The 24,485-nt window shown below is 37.6% G+C and overlaps 1 protein-coding gene across 2 annotated transcripts in view; it reads left to right on the top strand.

Annotated features, from left to right (window-relative positions):
- Nucleotides 1–24,485, top strand: part of CEP83 (centrosomal protein 83) — a 124,009-nt gene that overhangs the window by 9,447 nt on the left and 90,077 nt on the right. The window contains exon 1 of one of the 2 annotated variants that reach the window (XM_040637322.1): nt 6,697–6,763. The exons of the other annotated variant lie outside the window; for it this stretch is intronic. The gene's annotated coding sequence lies outside the window, so the exon portion shown is untranslated. Of the gene's footprint in view, nt 1–6,696; nt 6,764–24,485 lie in introns of those variants that run through there. 2 annotated transcript variants of the gene reach the window in all.

The raw sequence follows: 24,485 nt of genomic DNA, 5'->3' as shown, positions 1-24,485 counted from the left end.
AGTTTGAACTAACACAGCTAATGCTTAATACTAATATGGCTAGTACTGCTGATAGATCTGTTTGAGGGTAAGGGAGTGCATTCAGACACAGGTCATTTTCAAGTTTGCCCTTGTTTTTACTTTGCACCAGCCTCTCTTGCCATATGCATAGCTTTGTTGGCCAAGGATGTGTGAGTGGCACGGACCTGCTTCAGTATCCAGTGACAGTCTTAGTTTAACCTGCACTAGTAGTTTAACCTGCACTAGTAGTTTATCAAGCCTCCCCCGCACCACCCTGCCCCAGCTGTTTCAACTTCCACAACTCCTATAAAATGCCCAGCTAGTCTGCCAGTTTGTTTCTTGGCACACAGAGTCCTGCACCCTGGGGCTAAAGGTGCCACTGGCTCTCACTGTAAGGTTATCACAGAAATCTCCGCTTTAACTGATGGTGCATCGAATCAATAGATTACCCTCAAGTAGTGGTGGTGAACCTGCTCTTCACAGTTTGCCTTATGCTTATTAAACTCCTACACTGACAAAGGTAGGGGGAGATGGGAGTAGCTGAAGGTAAGATTGCTGTAGACTCCTGTTGTTCTTACCCAGTTGTTTTCATGAATAAACACCTTTTTTCAGTTTGTTGAATGCCTTTGATTGAATTCCAGATCACTGAAATGGTTGTTGTTTGGCTCTTTTGTGAAGAGGATTTCTCAACCTTTTCATTATCTCATGCTGAAAGTAGGAGGTCTGTTTTTTGTTTGTTTTTAAAGATTTATTTATTCTAGAGAAAGAGGAGAGAGAGAGAGTGAACATGAGTGGGGGAGGGGCAGAGGGAGAGGTGAAAGAGAGAATCTCAAGCAGACTTCCTGCTGAGCACAGAGCCCAACTCAGGGCTCGATCTCATGACCCTGAGATTATGACCTGAGCCAAAATCACAAGTGGGACACTTAACTGACTGAGCCATCTAGGTGCCCTAGGAGGTTGGTTTTTATGATTCTGTGTGAAACTCTCCTCTCAGGAGGATGAAACTTGACCCACTTTTTTTTTTAAAGATTTTTATTTATTTGAGAGCTAGAGAAAGAGCATGAATGGGGGGAGGGGCAGAGGGAGAGGGAGAAGCAGACTCCCTGCTAAGCAGTAAGCCCGCAATGGGGCTTGATTCCAGGACTTGGAGATCATGACCCAAGGCAAAGGTAGACACTCAACTGACTGAGCCACCCAGGCACCCCGACCCATACTTCTTTTATATCACTCATAATCCTTTGTACAATATTAGCCATTTATTAGTTACTTCAAATGTACTTGACTTAAATTCCATGATTTTCCTCAAGCATCAAATTATAAAGCATTTGGGGTTGTAGAATCCCAAGATCTATGCAATTTCTTGCTTTTCCTGTCCTTTTGATAAATGGAAGAAACTGCTTAATATTCATTCAACAAGTGTTTATTGACTACCTGCCAAGTTTCAGGTATTATGTAAGGTTTTGGGGGTATTAAGATGACTAAGACATGATCTTTGATCTCAAGGAGAGTTTAGCCTAGTGCAGGAGATTGGAATACAAATAGCTGATTAGAATATGGTGAAGTAAATAAATTGATATGGATAAATACATGGCGTTATGGAAGAGCTCACAATGACTGTTAACTCGGAATGGATTAGAGGAAAAGAAAAGGAAACATCTAGAAAAGACTTTGAGAAGGAAGTAGTGACTTTAGGGTAAATACCTAATAGTGTAGTTGCTGGGTTGTAGGGTAGCTCTGTTTTCAGCTTTTTGAGGAACCTCTGGAGAGTGGCTGTACCAGCTTGAATTCCCACCAGCTGTGTAAGAGGGTTCCCCTTTTGCCACATCCACACCACCATTTGTTGTTTCCTGACTTACTAATTCTAGCCATTCTGACTGGTGTGAGGTGGTATCTCACTGTGGTTTTGATTTGTATTTTCCTGATGCCAAGTGATGCAGAGCATTTTTTTCATGTGTCTGTTGGCCATTTGGATGTCTTCTTTGGAGAAATGTCTGTTCATGTCTTCTGCCCATTTCTTGATGGGATTGTTTGGTTTTTGAGTGTTGAGTTGGGAACTTCTTTATAGATCTTGGATACTAGCCCTTTATCTGATATGTCATTTGCAAATATCTTCTCCCATTCTGTAGGTTGTGTTTTGGTTTTGTTGACTGTTTCCTTTGCTGTGCAAAAGCTTTTTATCTTGATGAAGTCCCAGTAGTTCTCATGTTTGCCATTGTTTCCCTTGCTTTTGGAGACGTTTCTAGCAAGAAGTTGCTGTGGCCAAGGTCGAAGAGCTTGCTGCCTGTGTTCTCCTCTAGGATTTTGATGGATTCCTGCCTCACGTTTAGGTCTTTCATCCATTTTGAGTCTATTTTTGTGTATGGTGTAAGAAAATGGTCCAGTTTCATTCTTCTGCATGTGGCTGTCCAATTTCCCCAACACAATTTGTTGAAGAGCCTGTCCTTTTTCCATTGGATATTCTTTCCTGCTTTGTCAAAGATTAGTTGACCATAGAGTGGAGGGTCCATTTCTGGATTCTCTGTTCTGTCCCATTGATCTGTGTGTCTGTTTTTGTGCCAGTACCATACTGTCTTGCTGATTACAACTTTGTAATATAGCTTGAAGTCTGGCATTGTGATGCCACCAGTTTTGGTTTTCTTTTTCAACATTCCTCTGGCTCTTCGGGGTCTTTTCTGGTTCCATACAAATTTTAGGATTATTTGTTCCAGCTCTGTGAAAAAAGTTGATGGTATTTTGATAGGGATTGCAATCAGTGTGTAGATTGCTCTAGGTAGCATAGACATTTTCACAGTATTTGTTCTTCCAATCCATGAACATGGAATGTTTTTCCATTTCTTTGTGTCTTCCTCAATTTCTTTCATGAGTGTTCTGTAGTTTTCTGAGTACAGATCCTTTGCCTCTTTGGTTAGGTTTATTCCTAGGTATCTTATGGTTTTGGGTACAATTATAAATGGGACTGAGTCCTTAACTTCTCTTTCTTCTGTCTTGTTAATATATAGGATAGCTACAGATTTTTGTGCATTGATTTTTAAATCCTGCCACTTTGCTGTATTCCTGTGTGAGTTTCAGCAATTTTGTGGGTGGAGTCTTTGGGGTTTTCACATAGAGTATCATGTCATTTTGTTGTCTGATTGCTGAGGCTGGGACTTCTAGTACTATGTTGAACAACAGTGGGTGATAGTGGACATCCCTACTGTGTCCCTGACCTTAGGGGAAGAGCTCTCAGTTTTTCCCCATTGAGACTGCTAGTTGCTGTGGGCTTTTCTTATGTGGCTTTTATGATATTGAGGTATATTCCCTCTATCCCTACAATAGGAAGAGTTTTAATCAAGAAAGGATGCTGTACTTTGTCAAATGCTTTTTCTGCATCTATTAAGATCAGATGGTTCTTGTCCTTTATTTTATTAATGTAGTATGTCACGTTGATTGATTTGTGGATGTTGAACCACCCTTGCAGCCCAGGAATAAATCCCACTTGGTTGTGGTGAATGATCCTTTTAATGTACTGTTGGATCCTATTGGCTAGTGTCTTTGTGGGAATTTTTGCATCCATGTTCATCAGGGATATTGCTCTGTAATTCTGTTTTTTGGTGGGGTCTTTGCTGGTTTTGAAATCAAGGTAATGCGGGCCTCATAGAGTTTGGAAGTTTTCCTTGCATTTCTATTTTTTGAAACAGCTTCAGAAGAATAGGTATTAATTCTTCTTTAAATGTTAGAATTCCCCTGGGAAGCCATCTGGCCCTGGACTCTTCTTTGCTGGGAGATTTTTGATTACTGCTTCAATTTCCTTGCTGGTTATGGGTCTGTTCAGGTTTTCTATTTCTTCCTAGATCAGTTTTGGTAGTTTATAGGTCTCTAATAATGCATCCGTTACTCCAGATCTAATTTGTTGTCATACAGTTGCTCATAATATGTTCTTATAATCGTTCGTATTTCTTCGGTATTGGTTGTGATCTCTTGTCTTTCATTCACGATTTGGGGGGGGGGGTCCTTCCTCTTTTCTTTTTGATAAGTCTGGCCAGGGGTTTATCGATCTTATTAATTCTTTGAAAGAACCAGCTCCTAGTTTTGTTGATCTGTTCTCCTGTTCTTTTGGTTTCTATTTCATTGCTTTCTGCTCACATCTTTATTATTTCTCTTCTCCTGTTGGGTTTAGGCTTTATTTGCTGTTGTTTGTCCATCTCCTTTAGGTGTAAGGTTAGGTTGTGTATTTGAGACCTTTCTTATTTCTTGGGAAAGTCTTGTATTTCTATATACTTCCCTCTTAGGACTGCCTTTGCTGCATCCCAAAGATTTTGAACAGTTGTGTTTTCATTTTTACTTGCTTCCATGAATTTTTATTTTTTTTATTTTTTTATTTTTTTTTTAAAAGAATTTATTTATTTGACAGAGACAGCCAGCAAGAGAGGGAACATAAGCAGGGGGAGTGAGAGAGGAAGAAGCAGGCTCCCAGCAGAGCAACCTGGGATCACGCCCCGGGCTGAAGGCAGATGTTTAACAACTGAGCTACCCAGGCACCCTGCTTCCCTGAATTTTTAAAATTTTTCATTAATTTCCTGGTTGACCCATTCATTCATTAGTAGGATGCTCTGTAGCCACCATGTATTTGAGTTCTTTTCAAATGTGCTCTTGTGATAGAGTTCCAGTTTCAAAGCATCGTGACCTGAAAATAGGCAGGGAATGATCCCAGTCTTTTGGTACCAGTTGAGACCTGATTTGTGACCCAGTATGTGATCTATTCTGGAGAATGTTCCATGTGCACTGGAGAAGAATGTGTATGCTGTTGCTTTAGGATGGAATGCTCTGAATATATCTGTGAAGTCCATCTGGTCCAGTGAGTGTGTCATTCAAAGCCCTTATTTCCTTGTTGATCTTCTGCATAGATGATCTGTCCATTGCAGTGAGGGAGTTGTTAAAGCCCCCTACTATTATTGTATTATTATCTATCGATGTGTTTCTTGATTTTGTTATTAATTGGCTTAAAAGTATTTGGCTGCTCTCATGTTAGGGGCATAAATATTTATAATTGTTAGATATTCTTGTTGGATAGACCCTTTAAGTATGATATAGTGTCCTTCCTCATCTCTTATTACAGTTTTTGGGTTAAAATCTAATTTGTCTCATATAAGGATTGTCATCCCAGCTTTCTTTTGATGTCTGTTAGCATGATAAATTGTTTTCCACCCCCTTACTTTCAATCTGGAGGTGTCTTTGGGTCTAAAATGTGTCTCCTGCAGACAGCATATCAATGGGTCTTAGTTTTTTTTTTTTTTTTTAAAGATTTTATTTATTCAACAGGATAGAGACAGCCAGCGAGAGAGGGAACACAAGCAGGGGGAGTGGGAGAGGAAGAAGCAGGCTCATAGCGGAGGAGCCTGATGTGGGGCTCGATCCCAGAATGCCGGGATCACGCCCTGAGCCGAAGGCAGACGCTTAACCGCTGTGCCACCCAGGCGTCCCAATGGGTCTTAGTTTTTTATCCCATCTGATGGGTCTTGCTTTTTTATCCCATCTGATAGCCTGTGTCTTTTGATTGGGTCATTTAGCCCATTTGTATTCAGAGTAACTATTGAAAGATATGAATTTAGTGCCATTGTATTACCTGTAAAGTGACTGTTACTTTATATTGTCTCTGTTCCTTTCTGGTCAGTATTACTTTTGGGCTGTCTCTTTGCTTAGAGGGTCCTTTTTAATATTTCTTGTAGGGCTGGTTTGGTGACCACAAATTCTTTAAGGTTCTGTTTGTCCTGGAAGCTTTTTATCACTTCTTCTTATTTTGAATGACATGCATAAAGTATTCTTGGCTGCATATTTTTCCTATTTAGCACCCTGACTATATCATACCAGTCCTTTCTGGCCTGCCAGGTCTCTGTGGATAGGTCTGCTGCCAATATAATGTTTGTACCCTTGTAGCTTACCAACCTCTTGTCCCCAGTTGCTTTCAGGATTTTCTCTTTGTCTCTGAGATTTGTAAGTTTCACTATAATATGTTGGGGTGTTGACCTGTTTTTGTTGATTTTGAGGGGGGTTCTCTTTGCCTCCTATACTTTGATGCCTGTTCCCTTCCCCAGATTAGGGAAGTTCTCCGCTATAATTTGCTCCAGTACACTTTCTGCCCCCCTCTCTCTTTCCTCTTCTTCTGGGATCCCAATTATTCTAATATTGTTTTGCTTTATGGTATCATTTATCTCTTAAGTTTTCCCCTCATTATTCCAGTAATTGTTTATCTCTTTTTCACTGCTTCTTTATTCTCTATCGTTTGGTCTTCTATATCACTAATTCTCTCTTCTGCCTCATTTATCCACACAGTTAGAGCCTCCATTTTTGATTGCATCTCATTAATAGCCTTTTTTGATTTCAACTTGGTTAGATTTTCATTCTTTTATTTCTCCAGAAAGGGATTCTCTGGTGTCTTCTACAGTTTCTTTAAGCCCAGCTAGTTTCTGTATAATCATTATTCTGAACTCTAGTTCCGACATCTTACTTATGTCTGTACTGATTAGGTCCCTGGCAGTCATAATTGCCTCTTGTTCTTTCTCACTCACTCTTGTTTTTTTAATTTACTTGACAGAGAGAGAGCGAGCGCACAAGCAGCTGCAGGCAGAGGCAGAGGCAGAGGCAGAGGGTGAGGGAGTAACAGACTCTCTGCCGAGCAAGGAGCCTGACGTGGGGCTTCATCCCAGGACCCTGGTATCTTGACCTGAGCCGAAGGCAAAGAATTAACTGACTGAGCCACCCAGGCCTGCCTTTTGTTCTTTTTGAGGTGAGTTTTTCTTTCTTGTCAGTCTGTCCAGAGAAGAATAGATGAACAAGAGAACAAAATACTAAAATGGCAACAACTACCCTGGAGAAACATACACTAAACAAATCAGATGAGACACAAAACTAGGGGGAAAAAAGAGAATGTAATTAGAAAGATGAATGGAATAGAGCAATATACTGGATTCTCTGTGTATTTTGGTCTGTTTTTTTAGAAAACTAGATCCCAAAATTGTAAAGAAAGAAAAACTTATATATGTACAAAAATAAAATTAAATACAATGAAAGGATAGAACGTAACTGTAAAAGTGGAAATTAAAAGACAAGAAAAAACAAAGAGGAAAAAAAACCCAACAATAAAAGAGAAAGAACATAACAGAGCAATATACTATCTCCTGAGTGTAATTTGGTCAGTTTGCTAGAGGAAACTACATCTCAAAATTGTAATGAAAGAGAAACTTATGTATACAAAAGTTAAATACATTGAAAGGCTAAAATATCAAGATGAAAATTAAAAAAGACTTTATTAACAAAAGAAAGAACCAAAAAAGAAGGAAAAAAAACCCCAGCAACAACAAAAAAGTGAATATGATCAGACAGGTGAAAGAACAGAGCCATACACTAGATTTTGGGTGTATTTTGGTTTGAAGAAACTGCATCCCAAAATGGTAAAGAAAGGAAAACTAATATATATATATATATATATATATATATATATAAAAATGAAGGGATAGAGTGTAAGTGTAAAAATGAAAATTAATAAAGATTTTTAAAAGGAGTTGATAAAATAAATTGGTTGTCAAAGGAAAGAAAAAAAATTAAAGTTGACGTACTGAAGAATCATGGGGAAAAAAGCCATGAATTTATGTGCTGTGTTCCCCTAGCGCTGGAGGTTTGCAGTTCTCTTTGATTGGTATACTTGGTCTTGGCTGGATGTTCTTGCTGATCTTCTGGGGGAGGCCCCTGTAGTGCTGATTCTCAAGTGTCTTTGCCCCGGGGCGGAATTGTACTGCCCTTGCCAGCGGCCTAAGTAATCTGCTCCCATTTGCTCAGTGTGGCTTTTGTTTCCCTAGGCTTTCTGCTCAGTTTTAGGTAATAAGAATGAAAATGGCAGCCTCCCAGTTTCTGTCCCCGGACTCAAAAGCTTGGGCCCCACTCCTCAGCGAGCCCTCACCTGTCTCCCAGTCTCCAGCCACACTTCGTGCTCACTCTCCTGTGACCTTGCGTTTCTATCTCTGGCACACAACCCTGTTAGGAGCTCCAAACCCTGCAGACTCCTGCAGTGCGCTCCCGCCCCCCTCCTCCCAGGGGAGGAAGGGTTTCTCGCTGGTTCTGCTGCTTGTTGGGCTCCTGCTCGAAGAGCAGTGGCCTGACTGTGCTGCAGTTCCCAGTTTATGGCAACCCTGAGTTGAGAGCCCCCTCCTTGGCTCACTCTGCAGGCAGCTTCCCTGCTCAGATGCCTGGGAGCTCGGCCACAGTCAGGCCCGGTTCCACCTCCCACCCCTCCACCCCCTGTCTTCTTGTGACCCCGAGGATCCTGAGACCACACTGTCCCAGCGAGGATTTTGCCCCCTGCGTAGCTGCCTGAGCACCATCCCTCACTGGAGCAGACTTCTAAAAGCTCCGATTTTGTGCTCTGTTGCTTTGTCACTTGTTGGTAGCCCGCTGATGGAGGCTCCACCCCCCAAGGTCTGTCTTTCTATCTTCCCATATATCGCCTCCGATTGACTTCTCTGCACCTCCTACCCTCCAGAAAGTGGTCGCTTAGCTATTCGTAGTGTTGCAGCTATTTTTTTAGATCTCCAGTTGAGTTTGTAGGTGTTCAGAATGATTTGATAGCTATCTAGCTGAATTCCTGGGACCAGACAGAATTAAGGTCTCCTACTCCTCTCCCATCTTGGACTCTCTCCCTATCCATTCACTTCTTGATGAACCTGTGTTTGAGTCTCAGGAAAAAACCTGCTACAAACATTCGTGTAGAAGTCTTCATATGGATATACTCTGATTTCTCTTGGGTGAATACTTACACATGAAATGTCTGGATTGTATGGCAAGTGTCTGACAGTTTCTTAAAAATTAAGTGATTTTCCCATTTTACATTTCCACCAGTAGTTTATAACCATTTCAGTTCTTCTACATTCTAGTCCATACTTTGTAAGATCAGCCTTTTAAGTTTTAACATTTTAATAGGTGTATAGTAGAATTACATTGTATTTTTAGTTTGTATTTCACTAATAACTAATGGTATTTAACATCTTTTCAAGTGTTTACCATTTGTGTATCGTCTTTGACAAAGTGTCCAAATCTTTTGGCCATTTTTTTTGTTGTTAAATTGAGTTGTTTTATTTGGTTTTCTAATTCCTTATGTATTCTGAATGTAAGTCCTTTATCAACATATGATTTATAAATTATTTCTCCAATCTTGTTTATCTTCATTTGCATTATGGTGTCTTTTAAATATGTAAGTTCTTAATTTTGATTTAAAATTAACATGTTAATTTTAATAATTAACCAATTTAAAGAAATCTTTACCTAACCCATGATTAAAATGATTTTCTTCTATATTTTCTCTAAGAGTTTTATAGTTTTATGTTTATGTGTACATTTTGAATCAATTTTTGTGTATGATGCGAGGTAGAACTTGAAATTCATTTTTTGTATACGGATAGGCAGTTGTCCCAAGACGATTTGTTGAAAAGACTTTCCTGCCTCCACTGAATTGACTTTGTATTTTTGTTAAAAACCCATTGGCCATATATTTTTGAATCTATTTTTGAACTTTACTCTCGTTTTTAATGGATTTATGTGTCTGTGTTGACATGAATGCCACGCAGTTTTGATTTTTGTTGCATTTAGTGAGTTGTGAAATCAGGTCGTGCAAGTTCTCCGACTTTGTTCTTTTGGCTACTTCAGGTCCTTTGCGTTTCTCTATGAATTTTATTATTTTATTTTATTTATTTTAAAGAAGACTTTGTTTATTTGACAGAAAGAGAGAGTGAATGAACACAACCAGGGGGAATAGCAGAGGAAGAGGGAGAAGTAGACTCCCTGCTGAGCAGAGCCAGATGGGATGCGTGGCTTGATCCTAGGACCTTGGGATCGTGACCTGAGCCAAGGCATATGCTTAACTGACTGCCACCCAGGCATCCCTCCATATGAATTTTAGTCTTAGCTTGTTAATTTCTATAAAGTTTTCTGGGATTTTGAATGACAGTGCATGGATTTGGGGAGAAATTAACATCAATATTTTAACAATCAGATTACTGTCTGATCTGTGCATATGGTATAACTTACTATTAAACATGCTTTTAAAAAAAATAGCCCATTTTCCCATAATAAATAGTGCTATGATGTAAGCACCATGAAGGCAGAGTGCCTTCCACTTCTACCTGGCCCTTTGGATGTACTCAGTAAATATTCACAGAATGGTAAATGAAGGTGATCCCTGAACACAAATGTTAGTACACATCTCTGATTGGTTTCTTAGAATTAATTCCTACATGTGGAGTGCTAGGTCAAAGGATATGTTCATTTTTAAGGCTTTTGATTACCATAATGTCCCCAGAATTTTTTTTCAGCTGAAATATCTTGATGGATAATTGTTACAAGGCATGCATAATTGATTAGCAAACAGTGTTCTTGGTGGCATCCTTCCCCATCGCTGAAATTACATTGTAAGCCTGTGGGAAAGTAGGATTCATATCACAGAAATTTTGTAGTTCACTCTTGTCATTAACTAATATTTTAAAAAATATTTTATCTATTTATTTGACAGAGAGTGTAAGCAAAGGGAGGGGGAGGCAGAGGGAGAAGGAGAAGCAGGCTCCCTGCTGAGAAAGGGGCCCAATGCAGAGCTCAATCCTAGGACCCTGGGATCATGGCCTGAGCCAAAGGCAGACACTTAACCAACTGAGCCACCCAGGCACTCCATCATTAACTAATTTTACTGGAATTGGGAGTTATGAAAATGATGCAAAAAGTAGATTATAGTCTTTGCTTTGAGGAATTTACAGTGTCTTTAGAAAGATAGTTTACATAATTATAAAGCACTAGAGGGGAACAGTGCAGATGTGATAGAATATAGAATAAATATTCTGAGGTAAGCACAAGGAAGGCAGAAACAAGTGGAGCAGAAAGATGGGCAGAAGCTGTTTATGTTTACTTTTAGAGTAACTATAAACTCTGAAAGTAGTTTCTTGATTGTTTAGACTGTAGGGTTTTAGGTTTGAGTTTGACCTTGATTTGTGGATTAATTGAAGAGATTTAAGAAGTTATTTTAATTTGGCGTAACTATATGAACCCAGTTGTGAAGGCAAGAGTAAGCAATGTGTATGAGGGACTATAAAGCAAACTTAATTGACTCTAGCAAAGGAGGGTTGGGAAGCAGCAAAATGAAATGTTTGCTTTTGTATAGGGAGTTGGCTAATGCAGGGTTTTGAGTTTGGCTGAGAAGTTTAGCTTTGATCCAGTAAGCAATAGGAGGATTAATAAAGTGTAGTTATAGTGATGAACACAGTGTATGAGAAAGATTGTCCCGGTGGATAGTTGTAGGTTATATAAGGATGAGGAAAGACCAAAATCTGACACATGTTTAGGAGGGTTCTCTTAAAATAAACCAAGTGTAAAATATTTGAGGTTTTGCCTTAGAGGGTGATGGCTCTAGAAATGAAGAATGAATAAAATCAAGAGACAGATGAAGAAGAATCAGCAAGATTAATCATTTATTACTAACAGGAGTCGGGGAATGATTTGTGTACTGAGAAATAAGGAGAGGATAGTGGTAATTTTTTTTTAAAGGAGGCAGATGGAAATTTAAAGTTAATGAGTTTAATTCTTATGTTGAGCTTCCGTTGTGGATGGGACATGTGATTAGAGTGGGAGTTATGAACTGCGTTAGAAATGTGGGTGTAAATTTGAGTGTCATTCGAATAGGTGTAAAAAATGAAGCAGTGAGAGAAGCAACTTGACTTTTCTTATAGAAATGCATCAGTGGATCAGAGGTTCTCATGGTGACTGGGAGAAAGGGAACAAATAAGGGGGAGAGAGAGTTCAAAGAGATAGGAGGTGATCATGGTACTGTAGATGCTGAGGGAGAAGAATATTTCAGAGATTCATAAAGGTGATTGTGTGCAAAGGGTTATTAACCTTTCTAGTGTTTAGCATAGTTTAGTAAACAAACTCTTGATGAAAGATGATTATAAGTTCTGTTAATTATTGGGTTAATCAAGATTGAAATTTTTAATATATCTATTTAATTGAGAAGAAAGGAGTAGTGACAAAATTATTTTCATAGTTCGTAAACCATATGTTGGTCAGTCTTCTCATGTAAAGGGATTGCCATTGTTAGAAATTTTGCCCCAGATTTCAAAAGTAGTTTGTATTTGCATCATTTAAAAAAAACTTACACTACTATTTTTAGCTTAATTGAAGGGAATAGTATAATACTTTTAGTTTGTAAGGTGCTTTAGGCTATATAATAACGATGTATTATCGTATTATATTGTTAAAAAGTTTCCTTTTTTTGTCCTTAATTTTCTTTTCTTTCCTTTTTTTTTCTTTCTTTTTTTTTTTTTTTTTTTAAGATTTTGTTTTGTTAAGTAGTCTCTACACCCCACGTGGGGCTTGAACTCACAACCCCAATATCAAGAGTCACATGCTCCACCAACTGAGCCAGCCAGGCACCCCTTCTTTTCTTTTTTTAAAAAATTAAGTTTAAACAATAAAAACAGGTCATTCATTTTTCCCCACCCTTCATCTCCTGCCTCTGGCAACCACCAGTCTATGAGCTTGGGGTGTTTGTGTGTGTCGGGGAGGGGGGGCACTTATTTTACTTATTTATCTCTGTCTGACTTATTTCACTTAGCATAATGCCCTCAGGGTCCTTCCATGTTATCATAAATGACAAGATTTCATTCTTTTTTAATGGCTGAATAATATTCCATCGTGTGTTTCTATGTGTCTGTATGTCTATATCACAATTTTCTTTTCCATTCATCCATTCATGGATACTTAGGTTGTTCCGGTATCTTGGCCATTGTAAATAATGCTCCAGCACATGTGGGGGTGCATATATCTTTTCAGTTTAGCGTTTTCACTTTCTTCTGATAAATAACAAGAATGGAATTGCTGGAACATATAGTAGTTCTATTTTTAATTTTTGAAGAGCGTCCATTACCTTATTTTTCCAAATGGATTATTGTACGTGTTCATTCCACTTCAACATATGATCTTGCTCTTTCCTATTTTCTAAACCAGTTTTTTTAATATTTTTGGTCTAAAAATGTTTTCCAAGATAAGTTATTGTTTAAAAAGCCTTACCACAAGGTGTCATTGTAACCTATAAAAAGAATTTCCATGTAAGCATGTGCAATACCAATTTTTACATTTCCTTGTATTTTTAAGTATTTTTTTGTTCCATATTTTGCCGTTATCTTTTAGGGTATATTGTGAATCTCTTATATTAAAGGGAAAAATAGACTAGTCGTGTTCTTGAGTTCTCATATTTTTGCAAAAACATATGCTTTCCACCCACGAATTTCTTAAGAGTATGTTGCTATAGAGATGATTGTTTGAAGGAAAGAATGAGGAGGAGTTACAGGAGGTGGACATTTAAAGAACAAAATACTTATTTTATGTCTTTGTTCCTGCCAGAGCAAGCTTTAGTGTTTACCCCCTCTGCTGATGAAATCCCTATGGAAGAAAGGTATATATTTTGAGTGTTGTACTGTGATGGTATTTGGATTTACTAAGATGCTTTTGCAAAGGTTCCTTGCTTGATTCTTTTTTCATATGGAGGATTAGTGCTTGTAATCTTTGAAACAACCTTTCTTCTGCTTTAACTGGATTCCATTTTGCTTTTGCTTTTTCTTTCCTGATTTTCTGGTTGGTCTTTTAACTAATAATATTAAAACAGTTTTTTGTTTGTTTGTTTGAGGGAGAGGGGTATCAATATCTAACTACTAATTTCTTTTACTTCTGCCTCTAAATTTATTTTCAGGATCATTCCCTGTTGACTACTTGCTGCCACTATTTTAGTTCAGATCTTTATCGTTACTTTCCCAGCCTTTTCATCTTCTTTTCTCTAGGATCTCCCCTCCACCCCACCCCAGTTTATTCTTATGCCTTTGATAACCTAGTTATTTTTCTTAAGTACAAATCTGAAACCACCCTATACTGTCTCTCATCCACCCGCAAGCTTAGAATCTTTCATTGGCTCTTCTGGACCCCGGGGTAAACTCCAGTCTCTTGCACATTGCCTTCAAGGCCCTGTCCTACATCTGCACGCTCATCTGCTCCCCACCCCTTTATCCCATACCCACAGACTTGTCTTCCATCTCCATGCCTTCCTTACTGAATGTTTCTTCTCTGCTGCTTTTTTTAATCTCAGGATTACCCTCTTTGTGAAGTCTTCCTTGATAGCTTCTCTGGCAGAATTAGACCTCTCTTCCCTGCTATCTATAAATATATTACATTGCTTTATACTTTTAAAACTTTCTGAATTTATATATTACTTGAAATTGGTAATATATACACATGGCAAAAAAATTTTAAGTACAAAAAGGTTTTAATAAATAGTAAATTTTCTGTTATCCTTGTTCAGTCAGCAATTGTTGGTTAACATATATGTTTCACTGACCAACATGATCTCATTGAGGGCAAGGATTTTCATTTCTTTATTACTGATTCCCTATACCCAACAGTGTCTAGCATATAATAGACGCTTAGAAAATATTTGTAATACTCCTTTTTTTTTTTTTTAATGAGGTGGAAAACAATGCCCTACGCTCTTTCCAATACCAGTATTTTATTTATTTATTTTTAAAAATTTTATGTATTTATTTGTCAGAGAGAGCAAAACAGGGGGAGTGGCAGGCAGAGGGAGAAGCAGGCTCCCCGCTGAGCAAGGAGTCCGATGTAGGACTTGATCCCAGGACCCTGGGACCATGACCTGAGCCGAAGGCAGATGCTCAACTGACTGAGCCACCCAGGTGTCCGTCTGTAATACCCTTAATATGGGCAAGCTCTTCCTCGCTAAGTCTGCTTGACCATGGTCTGTTTATTTCTGTATGCCCCTCAGAGCTCTCTTAGTATAAGTGGACCACTCAGTAAATACGGTGTGGTGGCCACTCAATAAATACTGGTTGTTTAATTGCCTTTTTTTTTTGGGTAAGATATGGTTTTAAAATTAACCTGTATGCATTGAGAATGACTTCTATTTATTTCCCTTTTCTGATTCTGAAAAATTTTGTACTTTCTGGTAGGTCCTCAAAGATGAAAAAGAGAATGTTTGTGTTAACTCAAGCAAAAATATCAGTTGAACTCATCAATTTTTTTTCTTTTTTCAATTTTTTTTGTTTTAACTTTTCATACTAAGGCATAAAGCTCATGGAAATAATTCAGATTTATTTAAAAAAACAATTTTCAGGATATGTTGTCAGATCAGTAGAAGGGCTTCATTTTGTATTACAAGCTGTATTGTAGCTTTATCTATTTCAGGAATATGAGCAAAGAAGCCTCTACAACTCACACAAAGGTAGTAAGTACTCATAAATCTTTTGGAAAGTCCCATGTTATATGCAAGAGAGCCTACACTAAGAAACATTAAAATGAATTTGAAGTATGGTTTAGGCATCTTTGTTTTACAGATCACAACTTTTCGAAGACTTTTATAACTTCTAAGTATTTGAGGTTGACTGGTTACTATATCCTATTTTCTAGAATTCTTTTCTGTGAATTAAGCTGTGTGGAGGCAGACAGTGCAATTATGAGAATAAAATAACATTTTAATTCAGAGTGTTTGGTGGTTGATTGCCAACCACTCTAATACATATCTTCTTCCCTTCCTCTTTCCTTGCCCTCCCGTTTCATTCTAAATCACAATTATGGGGCCTGGCACCTTACCAGGGTTTTGAAGGGTCTGTTCCCAGCTGCACTTCAGGTTTTGGCAGGGTGTCAAGTTGTGTCATTTTTTTTTGTATACAAGACACCCTGGGATGGCTATCCAAAGGCTGTTTGGGTGACTATTGTAATATTCTCTCTGGATGTTAAAGACATTAATTTCTAACGTTTTGTTATAAGTGCAGTGTAATGCCTGATGTAGTTCTCCTTAGACTTTTAATGTTTTTAAAAAACATTCACTTCAGGGGCATGTAGTATTTAAAGCATTGTTTTGAAATGTTCAAAGGCATAGCATGTGCTTTTTAATGGAATGTGTTTTGGAAGCTTTCCATGAGTATCAGCAGCTGTGCTTTTAAAATATTTTGGGTTTCCATCCTTTTGGCCTGACGTTGTACCACTGCTTAAGAAATACAGCTCCTGTGCAAAAGAAAGTGTGTCATAGATAGGTCTGTATAGCTGGAACTAGTCAAAGAAGTGGTAGGAAGGACAAGTGGATGTGGTTTATGATAGTAAGAGCTGCAAGGAGAGGAAGATAAGGTGTTTGGAGAGGGGTTGTGCTGAGTCTTTTAAAAAAACTGTTTTTCGCAGAGACTAGTTCATCTAATAAGTGCTCTGTGATTAACAGGCTGGTCAAAGTAATCTGTTTAACCAACCTCCTTCCCTCCCTCCCTCCCTTCCTTCCTTCCTTTCCTTTCTTTCTAAAGACTTTATCTATTTGAGAGAGAGAGAAAGAGAGAAAGCACAAGAGGGAGGAGGGTCAGAGGGATTAGCAAACTCCCCTCTGAGCAGGGAACCTGATGCAGAACTCTATCCCTGGATCATGACCTGAGCCAAAGGCAGACCCTTAACCGACTGAGCCACCCAGGCGCCCTAACCTTTCTTTTTTAAAAGTTTGTTTCAACCATGTACTTTTAAAAATGTGCATTGTGAGTTTATTTGGTAAACTCTGTGCAATAAGAATTGTTTCTTTTATTATATAGTTTGAGTGCCTAATAACATTTCTGTGTTCTGTAATTGATACCTGTATATTGACTGGTTGAAATCAGAAAAGCCTGATTATAGTAGGAATTTAAAATTGTGATAGAAATTTTGTGTTTGGGTAAAACTTATTATGAATAATAGAATGAAGAGGAAGCCAGTGTATTAGTTACCTGTAGCTATTGGAACACATACTGGCTGGAGTTAGAACAAAAATTTATTCTTTCATGGATTGGAGACCAGAAGACTGAAATCAAGGGCTGCATTTTCTCCGGTGGCTCTAAGGAAGAATCCTTTCCTTCCAGCTTCTTATGGCTCCAGGCATTACTTAGTTTGCTGCATCTCTGCCTTTTTGGTCATATTGCTGACACCTCTTCAGTCTCAAAACTTCCTCTGCCTCACTCTTACAGGGATACATGTGATTGCATTTAGGACCCACCCATATCCAGGATAAATTCCTCCTTTTAAAATCCTTAATTTAATCACATCTTTTGCTATATAAGGTAATATCCTTAGGTTACAGAGATTAGGAAGTGGCATATCTTCCTTTGGGCCAGCATTCAGCCCAGTACAGTCTGGAAGCCATAGTTATGGAAGTGATGTTTAAAGTGAATCGGACCTAAAGCAGTATTAGAATGGTGAACTTAATTATTTGATATTTTTGAGCTAATATGTGCCTGTGTTTGTTTTAGGTATGTGGTTATAAAGATCAGTTAAGACCGGTTTCTTGCCCTGGAAGAAGTTACACTGCATGTGTTACATATACTAAAATACAAGACAGAAGACAGAAAGTTACCTAATTATGTTTGGGAAAGTCAGGAAGTACTTCATGGAGGAAGTAATGAGTTCCTGAGCAGGATTTTGAAGGCTGATGAGGAATTCGTTAGAACAGATTAGAGAGGGATGGAAAAGGCCTTCAGGACAAAGGAAATTAGTATTTGCAAAGACATGGAGGTAAAAAACAGCAGTGTGTGCTCAGGAAGCAATAAGTAATATATATTGAATATATATTATTCATATATATATATTCAGTATACACAGTGGAATATTATTCAGTCATAAAAACAAAGCTTGCCATTTGCAACAACATGGATGGATTTAGAGGATATAAAGCTAAGTAAAGTAAGTCAGAGAAAGACAAATACCATATGATTTTACTCATATGTGGAATTTAAGAAACAAAGCAAATGAACAAAAGAAAAATTTTTAAAAGGCAAACCAAAAAAACGACCCTGAACTATAGGAAACAAACAGATGGTTACCAGAGTGGAGATTGAGGGGGAATGGGTGAAACAGGTGAAGGGGATTAAGAATACACTTATCTTGATGAACACTGAGTAATATGTAAAATTGTTGAGTCAATATATTGTATACTAAAACTAATATAACACTGTATGTTTACTACACTGGAATTTAAAGAAAGAAAAAGAAACTGGTGAAATTTTTTTAAAAAGACAATACTTTTTAATTTTTTAAAAGTTTTTATATAAATTCCGGTTAACATACAGTGTGACGATAGTTTCAGTTATAGAGTATAGTGATTCAGCATTTCCATACATCACTGGTGCTCATCACAACAAGTGTACACTTAGGTAATTGGTCTGTTCAAATTTTCTCTTTCTTCCTAATTCAGTTTTAGGAGGTTACATGTTTCTAGGAATTTATCAATTTCTTCTAGGTTGTCCATTTGTTGGCACATAATTTTTTATAATCTCTTACAATTGCTTATATTTCTGTGGTGTCACTTGTTATTTATCCTCTTTCATTTTTGATTTTATTGAGTCCTCTTTGATTCTTTTTCCTTTTTTTTTTTTTTAATGAGAGTGGCTAAAGGTTCATCAGTTTTATTGATCTTTTCAATGAACTGGCTCCTGGTTTCATTGATCTATTGTTTTTTTAGTTTCTGTTTTCTTTATTTCTGTTCTCATCTTTATTATGTTCTTCCTTCTTGGTTTGGGTTTTGTTTGTTCTTTTCTAGCTCCTTTAGGTGTAAGGTTATGTTATTTATTTGAGACTTTTCTTCCTTCTTGAGGTAGGCCTATATTGCTATAAGCTTTCCTCTTAGAACAGCTTTTGCTGCATCTCAAAGATTTTGGATCATTGTTGTCTTTTTCATTTGTTTCTATGTATTTTTTATTTTCTCTTTGATTTCTTGGTTTACACATTGTTTAGGTGCATGTTATTTAAGCACCATGTATGTGTGTTCTTTCCAGATTTTTTCTTGTGGTGGTTTTATATTTTCATAGCATTGTGGGCAGAAAAGACACCTGGTATGACTTTAATCTTTTTTAATTTGTTGAGACTTGTTTTATTATCTAATATGTGACCTATTCTGGAGAATGTTCTGTTCTGGAGAGTGTGCACTTGGAAAGAATATGTATTCTGTTGTTTTAGGGTGGAATGTTCTGAATGTATCTGTTAAATCCATCTGGTCCAGTGTGTCATTCAAAGTCTATTTCCTTATTGATTTTCCGTTTGGATGATCTGACCATTGATGTAACTGGGTTGTTAAAGTCCCTTACTGTTACTCTATTACTATCAATTAGTTCCTTTATATTTGTTATTAAGTGTTTTATATATTTGAATGCTCCCATGTTGGGCTTATAAATATTTACAATTGTTATATCTTGTTGGGTTGCCCCCTTTATAAGTGTTTTTCTTTGTCTTTTGTTACAGTATTTGTTTTAAAGTCTGTTTTGTCTGGTATAAGAATTTCTCCTCTAATATTTCTTCTCACATCCATTTACATGGTAAATGCTTCTACATCCCTTCACTTTAAATCTGCTGGTGTCTTTAGGTCTGAAATGAGTCTCTTGTAGGCAGCATATAGATGGGTCTTGTTTTTTAATCCGTTTCATCACTCTGTGTCTTTTGATTGGAGCATTTAGGCCATTTACATATAAAGTGATTATTGATAGGTATGTACTTATTGCCGTTTTGTTACTCGTTTTATGGTTGTTTTTGTATCTGTGGGACAAGGTGAGCTATGGGTCCTCATACTTTGCCATCTTCCCCAGATGTCTTATTGTTTGTCTTCTGACAACCGGCAACACCAAATTTTGGCAAAAATGTGGAGCAAACAACTGTCATGTTCTTGGTTGGAACAGAAAATAGTATAACCACTATAGACAAAGATTTGTCAGTTTCTTATAAAGCTAAACATACACTCCATGATCCAACAATTACTAACACATATTTACCCCCTCCCCAACTGAAAAAATGTCCACAAAAAGTTTTGTACAAGAATGTTCATAGATTTATTCAAAATTAATATTCATAATAACCAGAAACAATCCAAATGCCCACCAGTAAGAAAATGGGTAAACAAAATATGATACTTAAACAATAGAATACTCTTGGATTCTTTCTCTGTGAGCTCTTGGAATTGTATACTTAAACTTGTGAATTTAAATGTAAATTTTACCTTGAAAACAAAAAGACTAAACCTAAGAGAACTGGTGGATTAAATTGTCTGTTTTCTGTATCCATGTGATGTCTGAAGTTATAGTAGCTTCACAGCCATAAGGTGAATTAAGCCTACAGGATATGTTGGCAGAAGTATGGTATCAACTTTAAATGTAAAATATCCAGTTATTTCACTAGCAAAAAGAGTTTATTCAGGAATAGCAGAAGAAATACCCCTAAACGCATTTTGGGACATAGAAACTATGGCAAACCATAAGCAAGTCCAGAGAACAAAGGAGAGGAGCATTCCTTTATACAGAAAAGGAGGGATTCGGGAGGGGCTGTTTCGAAAGAAAGTCTATTAGAGAGGAGTGAAAGTTTGGGGTTGTGGCAGCTTTTCATTGGCTGAATTGTGGTAGCTCTTATAGGTTGGTTTGTTACGGGAAGGAGATCTTGTTTACTCCTGCTGGAGTAGTAAAGTAAGCTTCTTCCTGTTGGGGTTTGTAAACAGCAGTGAGTGGTGGTGTGTGAGATCTCTCCCTTCAAGGCCTCCTATTTCCCTCTTAAATGAGGTTTTCTATACTCATTTGCAATGAAAAAGACCAGGATCCTTGATGATACTGAGCCCAAATTTTGAATGAAAATTTAAAACTTTGAATTTTAGAATTCAAAATTCTGAATGCTTAAAAAAACCCTAAATTACAAAAAAGCAGAAAAGTCCACAAAAACTGCCTTTTTGAGTGATTTACAAAGCAAACCCCCTATGTAACCACAAGTATTAAGAAGTAGAACTCCGCCAACCTTTTCTCAGGTAATACTATCTGACTTTTACGTTAATCACTTTCTCTATAGTTTTATAACCTAAACAAACCTAAGCATGTATCCACTAAACTAGAGTTTTGCCTGTTTTTATTTTTTTCTGAACTTTGTTTAGAATAATTTTGTATGCTTTTGTGCCTGGCTTCTTTCATTTGCACAGTATATGTTTGATGTTCACCTGTATAGAGCGTATCTGTAGTTATTTTCATTGTCGTATAGTGATAGCTTCATTATGCCACAATTTGTGTCTTCAGCTGTTGATGGACATTTGGTTTGTTTCTGGGTTTCATTTGGTAATACTATTGTTATGAACGGTAATATTACAACAAATCTCTTCATGTACCTGTAGTCATATTTCAGTTGGGTATATTTCAAGTAGAGGAATTATTGAGTCATAGTATCTATCTGTCCGTCTGTCTGTCTGTCTTTAACTTAAGTAGATAATGCTCATTTTTTCCTAACATGGATATGCTAGTTTACACCACAACTTGTTGCTTCCCATCTTCTTCAAACGCGTTATGGTCAGTCTTTTTGGCTTTCTCGTTGTGATATTAATTTTATAAAGAAATCCTACACATGGATATGTAAAAAGACAAGTCAATAAAAATAATTGCGCAAAAGATTCAAATAAACATTTCACAAAAGAGGATATCCAAATGGCTCATCAACAAAGAAAAGTTGCTCAGTCTTCTTCTTTTTTAGGAAATTGCCTTTTAGCTTTCTTCGGTATTTTTTTTCCTGCCCTGGGTTATTGAAAATACTCTCTAGCAACTTTGTTCTTTTGCTTTTTCACATTTAAAGCTTCAGTCCGACTATAGTTAATTTTAGTGTGTTTTGCAAAGTTGGGCCCAGGTTTCTTTTTTTTATGTAAGGTGATCTGGTTGTCCCAGTACCTTTTATTGCAGACTTCTGTTTCTTCACTGATTAGCAAAACTGTCTGTGTTCTTAAATATCTTACCTGGGTGGATGTGTTTCTGGGCTGTATTCTGATCTGTTGATCTCTTTGTCTGTAATTAATTCAGTGCCATACAAGCTTAATTACTATAGGTTTAAAATGACTTGATATCCAGTAGGTAAAGTCCTCCTATCTTGTTTTTTAAAATTGTTTCTGTTGTTCTTTAAAAATGTTTCTGGTCTTTGTATTTCCATGTAAATTTCTGAATCAATGTGCTAAATTTCACACACACACACACACACACACACACACACACCTTCTTGCTAGGATATTGATTGGTGTTGCATCTGTAGATCAGTTTGGGGGAGAATTTATATCTTTCGGACATTATTTTCCAATGTATGGTACGTATCTCTATTTACCTTGGTCTTTTTTAGTTTCTCTAATGATATCTGTATAATGGTTTGCACATCTTTTGCCTAGTCATTTGATGTTTTTTGGTGCTGTTAAGAATGTCTTTAAAATATTTTGCTGCTGATACATAGAATGCAATTATTTTTATCTTTTATACTTTTGTTCCACATTTTTTGTACAGTGTCAAATGAAATTGGTGATAATGGACATCCTTGTTTTGATCACATTTTGAAAGGAAGACATTGAAGATTTTAGAATCAAGAGTGTTTATTTATTTTTTAAGGATTTATTTAATTGAGAGAGAGAGAGAGAGAGATTGAGCTGGGGAGGAGGGGCGGGTAGGGAAGGAAGGAGAGTCCTAAGCAGACCCTGCACGGAGCCCCATGCAGGGCTCAATCTAACGACCTGAGCTGAAACCAAGAGTCTGACGCTCAGCCAGCTGAGCCCCCCAAGTGCCCCTACTGTATTCTTTTTGCATATATCTCTTACTAAATTGATGTGCCTTTCAGTTCCTAGTTTGCTAAGTTTCTTTTTTTATCTTGTAGTAAAATTCATATAACATAAAATTTAATGTTTTAAAGTGCGCAGTTTGGTGGCATTTTGTATGTTCATAGTGTTGTACATATACCACCTCTGTCTAGTTCCAAAACATTTTATCATCTCCAAAGATAACTCTGTGTCCATTAAGCAGTCACTCTTTTTCTCTGCCCCCAGCCCTTGCAGCCACCAGTATACTTTCTGTCTCTGGATTTTGGATATTTTGGATATTACCTGTAAATGGAACCATACTCTGATGATACAAATGATAAATGTTTTATTTTAGTCCCACAGGTTCCTGCACATCTATTATTTACTTTTTATGTTTATTTTCTGTTGTTCAGGTTGAGTAATCTCTGTTCTGTCTTCCAGTTCATTAATTCTTTTTCTTCTCTATTTCTGCTGTTGAGCTCATAGTTAGATTTTTATTTTAGTCATTATATTTTTTCAGTTCTATACTTTTTTTATATCTTTTATTCTTTGCTGACACATTTCTTTACTGTCTTTCTCTTTTTTTTGGTTTATTTCAAGTTTGTTTGCAGTTGCTCATTGAAATATTTTTAACATGACTTGTTTAAAATCTTTGTCAGATAACTTTAATATATCTGTCGTCCCAGTGTTGACATCTATCAGTTGTCCTTTTACATTCAATTTGAGATCTTTCTCATTCTTCTTCTTCTTTTTTTTAAGATTTATTCATTTATTTGGGGGGTGGGGGAGACAGCATCTGTGGGGGAGTTGGAGGGAAGGGCAGAGGGAGAGAATCTTTAAGCAGAGTCCCTGCTGAGTGTGGAGCCTGATGGGGCTCCATTTCATGACCCATGAGGTCATGACCTCAGCCAAAACCAGGAGTCTAATGCTTAACTGACTGAGCCACCCAAACACCCTGAGATCTTCCTCATTCTTGGTGTGACTAGTGATTTTCTGTTGCAACCTGGACATTTTGGAGTTTCATGTTATGAGACTATTTTCAATATCTGGCTTTTCTTGACACCTCTCTGGCCAGGAAAGAGGGGGAAATGCTACCTCTTTATTGCCAGATGGAGGTAGAAGTCTGGGTTCCTCAGTTGTCTTCCATTGACACCTGAGTTGTGGGAGATCATCATCATTGCTGGGTGGCATGGAGTTCTGGCTCCTCGTGTGGTCTCCACTGTCATCCCCGAGAAAGAATAGCCTTGTTACTGCTGAGTGGTAGTGCCAGATCTAACTCTCTACTAGTGCTTATCTGATGGCACTTCAGCAGGGTGAGGTAGGTGTTATTCCTTCCTGTTGGTAAGGATGAAAGTTCAGGTGTCCCATGTAGTCTCCCCTGATATTGCAGGAGCATGGGGCTGTATTACTGCTCAGCAGGGATAAAAGTCCCAGCTTTCTAGTTGGGCTTCCTGTATACCATCCAACCAGGGTATTAGGGTACCTCATTGCAATCTGGCCTTTGCTGGCATGGTTGATGGTGGAATCACTGTTTTCTATAGTATTTTCCTGGCGTAGATTGTTATTGTCTAGAACATGTTTGTCTTGCTACTTTCTTGTTACTTTGGCTAGAGAGCAGGCTTTCATTAAGGCCTCCCCCCCACCCACTGCCCCCACCGCTCAGTCTGAACCTATTGCTAGCTTCTTCAGCTCCACGTTAGAGATCATGTATTAAAAGAATACCCTGGGAACCCACCTGTGTGTCAGTTCTTATATCCTGAGTTTGTTAGCTGGTTTGCCTCTGGTCTCCATTTTTCAGAGTTGTGTTATGTATGTCATGTATACACACACACACCATTCAGGACTTTTA

The sequence above is a fragment of the Ursus maritimus genome, unplaced genomic scaffold (assembly GCF_017311325.1).
Source record: "Ursus maritimus isolate PB19 unplaced genomic scaffold, ASM1731132v1 scaffold_21, whole genome shotgun sequence".
Classification (NCBI taxonomy): Eukaryota; Metazoa; Chordata; class Mammalia; order Carnivora; family Ursidae; genus Ursus; species Ursus maritimus.
The sequence above is the reverse complement of the archived record's forward strand: the minus strand, read 5'-3'. Positions and strand labels throughout refer to the sequence as shown.